This window comes from Crotalus tigris, unplaced genomic scaffold (assembly GCF_016545835.1).
Source record: "Crotalus tigris isolate CLP2741 ecotype Arizona unplaced genomic scaffold, ASM1654583v1 scf7180000019844.519500, whole genome shotgun sequence".
NCBI lineage: Eukaryota > Metazoa > Chordata > Lepidosauria > Squamata > Viperidae > Crotalus > Crotalus tigris.
This window is the reverse complement of record NW_024097737.1, coordinates 170,792-177,294: the sequence shown is the minus strand read 5'-3', so window position 1 is coordinate 177,294 and position 6,503 is coordinate 170,792.

Genomic DNA, 6,503 nt, shown 5'->3' with positions numbered 1-6,503 from the left:
GTATTAAAGCAATTTCCGGTTAATGCTCCCACACCTTGAGGGATTGAAAGGCGCAGAGCCTTCTGGATCCTCATGACAACCTGATCATTCAGGTTCTGTCAGTCTTCTCCTACCAAACCAGATAGGAAACCTGGAAAGGCTGACATCAATTTTGCAGGCAGGTCTGATAGCGTATAACAGAATCACCAAATTGGGAGTCCGGCAAGCGGGTGCTTTGGTTCTGGCAACCCCTACAGTTCATGGGGCAGATCCAGAAAAGTGGGGAAGTGGGGACAGAGCAGACATCTTGACCCCTAAACGCTATTGACCTTGATGGAGACAGTGGATAACAGGATATAGAATTGGAAGGGACCTTGGAGGTCTTCTAGTCCAACCCCCTGCTCAGGCAGGAGACCCTATATCAGTGGTGGCGAACCTATGGCACGGGTGCCAAAGGCGGCACTCAGAGCCCTCTCTGTGGGCAGGCACGCCGTCGCCCCAGTCCTGGGCCTTCAGCTGGGTTTTATAAAACCTTTTCGCTTTAGGCCTCCACCGCCGTGTGCAAAAAAAAAAAAAAAGGTTCAATCAATCAGTCAATTTCAACTTCTCGCGGGAAAAAAAAAGATCTCTCCAAGTTGGACTTGATTGATTGAACTTTTTAGTCCCACCCAGTCTGCCATTACCACCGCAGCCACGCCCACCCAGTGAGCCATGCCCACCCAATGGCCACACCCACCCGGCACCCGACGATGCATAAGTGGGCTTTGGGTTGCAGTTTGGGCACTCGGTCTCTAAAAGGTTCGCCATCACTATAATAATAATAATAATAATAGTAAAGTTGGAAGGGACCTTGGAGGTCATCTAGTCCAACCCCCTGCTCGGGCAGGAAACCCTACACCATTTCGGACAAATGGCTGTCCAGTCTCTTCTTAAAAACTTCCAGTGTTGGAGCATTTACTGCTTCTGGAGGCAAGCTGTTCCACTGATTAATTGTTCTCACTGTCAGGAAGTTTCTCCTTAGTTCTAGGTTGCTTCTCTCCTTGATTAGTTTCCACCCGTTGCTTCTTGTCCTGCCTTCAGGTGCTTTGGAAAATAGCTTAATTCCCTCTTCTTTATGGCAGCCCCTGAGATATTGGAATACTGCTATCATGTCCCCCCTTGTCCTTCTCTTCGTTAAACTAGACATACCCAATTCTAGCAACCGTTCCTTATATGTTTTAGCCTCCAGTCCCCTAATCATCTTTGTTGCTCTTCTCTGTACTCTTTCTAGAGTCTCAACATCTTTTTTACATCGTGGTGACCAAAACTGGATGCAGTATTCCAAGTGTGGCCTTACCAAGGCATTGAAGAGTGGTATTAATACTTCACGTGATCTTGATTCTATCCCTCTGTTAATGCAGCCTAGCACTGTGTTGGCCTTTTTGGCAGCTGCCGCACACTGCTGGCTCATATTTAAGTGATTGTCTACTAGGACTCCGAGGTCCCTCTCACAGTTACTACTATTGAGCATGGTGCCACCTATGCTGTACTTGTGCATTTGGTTTTTCTTGCCTAAATGTAGAACCTTGCTTTTTTCACCATTGAATTTCATTTTGTTAGTTAGTGCCCTATGTCCCTTCAGACAAATGGTTGTCCAGTTTTTTCTTGAAAAAAACTCCACTGATGAAGCACCAAATAACTTCTGGTGGCAAGCAGTTCCACTGGTTAATTGTCCCCACTGTTAGGAAGTTTCTCCTCGGTTCTAGGTTGCTTCTCTCCTTGGTTAGTTTCCATCCGTTGCTTCTTCTCCTGCCCTCTGGTGCTTTGGAGAAGAGCTTGACCCCCTCTTCTTTGGGGCAGCCCCTGAGATACTGGAACACAGCTATCCTGTCCCCCCTCGTCCTTCTCTTCATTAACGAGACATACCCAATTCCAGCAACCGTGTTCTTCATATGTTTTAGCCTCCGGTCCCCTGATCATCTTTGTTGCTTTTCAGTGTCTAACATCGGCAGGAAACTCTTTTGCTGAAAATCCAATTAATGCAGAGAAGAACGTAGAAGCTGACACTTAGAAGCTGAGTCACGTTCCCGATTTTCCAGGATATCCAGGGAACTTGAAGCAAATTGAAAATATTTGCATTTCCCCAGAGGTGGCAATAGATGCAAACCTACATCGCCACCTGGTGGGCAAAGGTGGGACACTTTGCAGCAAAATTCAGCTGACAGTTACCTAGTTTGGTCATGAAACGTCTGCAAGAAAAGCACAAAGCTTAGAGACCACAAAAAACTCCACATTTGAAGCTACTGCTGGTGCGGGGGGAGGGAGAGAAGAGGGGGGGGAAACAAACCTATCTCTTCCTACCTTCTCCCCTCCCACCTTTTATCTATTCTCCTTGTCATTACCTGGATTGGTGGGAACACTTCCCTGAACCTTCAGCCCAGCGTTTCAATTTTCTAAGGAGGCTCCAGACATTCTTAGCAGAATAGAGTTGGAAGGGACCTTGGAGGTCTTCTAGTCCAACCCTCTGCTCAAGCAGGAGGCCCTATTCCATTTCAAACCAGTGGCTGTCCAATCTCTTCTCAAAGCGTCCAGTGAACCCACAAATTCTAGATGCCAGCTGTTCCACTGGTTAATTGTTCTCACTGTCAGGAAGTTTCTCCTTAGTTCTAGGTTGCTTCTCTCCTTGGTTAGTTTCCATCCGTTGCTTCTTGTCCTGCCTTCTGGTGCTTTGGAGAACAGCTTGACTCCCTCTTTTTTGGGGCAGCCCCTGAGATACTGGAAGGTTGCTATCATGTCCCCCCTTGTCCTTCTCTTCATTAAACTAGACAGACCCAATTCCAGCAACCATTCTTTGTATGTTTTAGCCTCCAGTCCCCTCATCATCTTTGTTGCTCTTCTCTGTACTCTTTCTAGAGTCTCAGCATCTTTTTTACGTCGTGGTGACCAAAACTGGATGCAGAATTCCAGGTGTGGCCTTACCAAGGTGTGGGAGATGAAAATATAGCCCCCTCCTCATATAACAAGATGAGGCTGAAGCAAACTGGAGGTAGGCCCCACAGTAGGGATTTGAAACAAAGCTTTAACTTGAACTTTATGCTGTTTCCCAATAAGGATGTCCAATTTGTAATCTGCTGAGCTTTGCGCAATATGAAATTGCAAAGGAGGTAGTTCTGTGTATATTTGGAACATGGGTATTGTAATCGTTAAGAAATGGGGAACTGAATAAAAGATTACCGTTACGTAATCACTGTTAAAAAGGGGGTTGAGGAGTATATACTGTGTGTGTATGTGTGTTATGTTTTGCTTTGTTGGTTAAAAATAAAATTAAAAAAAGAAACTAAAAAAAAGAAAAAAAATGGGGAACTGAAAGTAGCTGATGGATGTGGGTTCCGATGTACACAGGTATATGTGGAAAATTATGTTTAGCAGGTTAGCAGGTCAGTAAAAAGTCAGCAAATGATCTGACTAGAGTTTTAAAACGAGAAAGAGTATAAAAAGTTGGGACTGGACCGGATTGATTTGCCATTGGCCTACAGCTGTCCTTTTGGTCTCTGCTATACCATTTGGTCCTCATTGCAATGGGTTATTAATAAGTAGTGTTATGTTACTGTGCTATGTTCCAAATTATTAGCAAAATAAACCTCTGAATCCTAGAGTAAGAATTATTATTGTTATTGTGTTGCTGTCTCGTCTTTTTCATTGGTTTTTTCCACGACACAAAGTGGTATCAACGCTTCACGTGATCTTGATTTTGTCCCTCTGTTAGTAATAGTAGTAAAGTTGGAAGGGACCTTGGAGGTCATCTAGTCCAAACCCCTGCTCAGGCAGGAAACCCTACACCATTTCGGACAAATGGCTGCCCAGTCTCTTCTTAAAAATTTCCAGTGTTGGAGCATTTACTGCTTCTGGAGGCAGGCTGTTCCACTGATTAATTGTTCTCACTGTAAGGAAGTTTCTCCTTAGTTCTAGGTTGCTTCTCTCCTTGATTAGTTTCCACCCGTTGCTTCTTGTCCTGCCTTCAGGTGCTTTGGAAAATAGCTTGATTCCCTCTTCTTTATGGCAGCCCGAGATATTGGAATACTGCTATCATGTCCCCCCTTGTCCTTCTCTTCGTTAAACTAGACATACCCAATTCTAGCAACCGTTCCTTATGTTTTAGCCTCCAGTCCCCTAATCATCTTTGTTGCTCTTCTCTGTACTCTTTCTAGAGTCTCAACATCTTTTTTACTTTGTGGTGACCAAAACTGGATGCCAGATTCCAAGTGTGACCTTACCAAGGCATTGAAGAGTGGTATTAATACTTCACGTGATCTTGATTCTATCCCTGTTAATGCAGCCTAGCACTGTGTGGGCTTTTTTGGCAGCTGCAGCACACTGCTGGCTCCTGTTTAAGTTGCTTTCTGAACTTCCTTAAAGATGCTCTGGAGAATAGGTTGACCCCGTCTTTTTTGTAGCAGCCCCTCAAATATCGGAAGACTGCTATCAGATCACTCCTAGTCAATAGAATAGAATAGAATGGAATAAGGATAGGATGGAATAAGGATAGGATGGGATGGGATAGAATAAACAGTAGAGTAGAGTAGAGTAGAGTAGAGTAGAATAGAAAATATGGAATGGAATGGAATAGAATATATGGAATGGAATGGAATGGAATAGAAAATATGGAATGGAATGGAATAGAAAATATGGAATGGAATGGAATAGAAAATATGGAATGGAATAGAAAATATGGAATGGAATGGAATAGAAAATATGGAATGGAATGGAATAGAATAGAAAATATGGAATGGAATGGAATAGAAAATATGATATGGAATGGAATAGAATAGAATAAGAGTTGGAAGGGACCTTGGAGGTCTTCTAGTCCAACCCCCTGCTCAGGCAGGAAATTAGATCAGGGCTGATATCTCGGGGGGGGGGGGGGGCAAAAAAAAAAATCCAGTGGCTGTGGCTTCCCCTTGCAATAGGTTGGATTCTGCTTTCTGGATTGTTCTCGTTAACACTGCAGTGACCCAGACAACGTGCAGGAAAGATGGGTGCAAGGAAGGCCCCAGGCTGGGCACCTAGGCCTGACTGCCAGGGCAGGGAGGGGGTGCTGCCCAGGGACGCTCCTTGGGGACAAGCCAGCTCCAAACAGCCCGAGATAACGGCTGACCTCTCTCCTACCGGTAGCAGACGCAAGGTCAGTCAATGGTAAACAAGCTGCTTTTCCAGGAATTTTAACTTGCAAGAACAGCAGCTGGAAGGGACAACTGTGTGTGTGTGTTTGTGTATTTGTGTGTGTGCGCGCACACGCTGAGTTTCATTAACGAAAAGGGCAGGATTCCGCCATGATTCCAGAGCAGTTTTCAGAGGAAATGCAACCAAATGGAAATTCAGATACTCTTTAGAATGTAAAATAATAAAAGAGTTAGAAGGGACCTCGGAGGTCATCTAGTCCAGCCCCCTGCTCGAGCAGGAAACCCCAGACCATTTCAGACAAATGGCTGTCCAGTCTCTTCTTCAAAGCCTCGACAGTGATGGAAGCATCCACAATTTGAGTTACAGCCATTCATTTAGTGACCGGTCCAAGTTACGGCACTGGGAAAGATGAGTTACGATCGTTTTTCCACACTTACGACCACTGCCGCATCCCCCAGGCCAGGTCACGTGATCAAAATTCAGTTACTTGGCGACTGGCTCAGACTTATGATGGTCGCACTGTCTCGGGGGGGGTGACTTGACCTCCTTTTGCAACCTTCTGATAAGCAGAGTCAATAGGGAAAGCTGGATTCATTTAACAACCGGGTTATTAAGCAACTACAGTGATTCGTTTTACAACTGTGGCCTTGATCTGTGTCATATACGGTATGTGGGTATGTGCATAATTCTGTAATTTATTTATTTTTGTCATATTTATGTAGTGTATATTGGAGGTGGTGGCCCTTTGAGAGTTGTACGCCACGAAATTTCATTTTAATGTATGCCGATTAGTGTGCATTCAAAGTGACAATGAAGTTACTATTTTAGATTAGATTATGTTAGATTAGATTAGATAAACTTTATTGTCATTTTTTTCCTGTGGGCACAACGGCACAAATTAAAAATGAAATTTAGTTGCTTGCTCTCAAAGTGTGCACATATATAACACACATTTAAAACATATTATATACAACCGTGGCTCTTTTATGACTCGTGGACTTCAACTCCCAGAATTCCTCAGCCAGCCATGCTGAGGGGAAAGGGAGAGGTTTCCAAGCTGGCTCAGGAATTCTGGGAGTTGAAGTCCACCAGTCATGAGGGGGCCATAGTTCCCCCATGCTGGCTCAGGAATTCTGGGAGTTGAAGTCCACGAATCATGAGGGGGCCATAGTTCCCCCATGCTGGCTCAGGAATTCTGGGAGTTGAAGTCCACGAGTCATAAAAGAGCCATGGTTGCCTACTTCTGCCCAAATGCCTGAATTTTGATCACGTGACCGTGAGGAAAAAATATTTAAATATTTAAACCAGGGGCCTTCAAACTTGGCCCTTTTAAGACTCGTGGACTTCAACTCCCAGAATTCCTG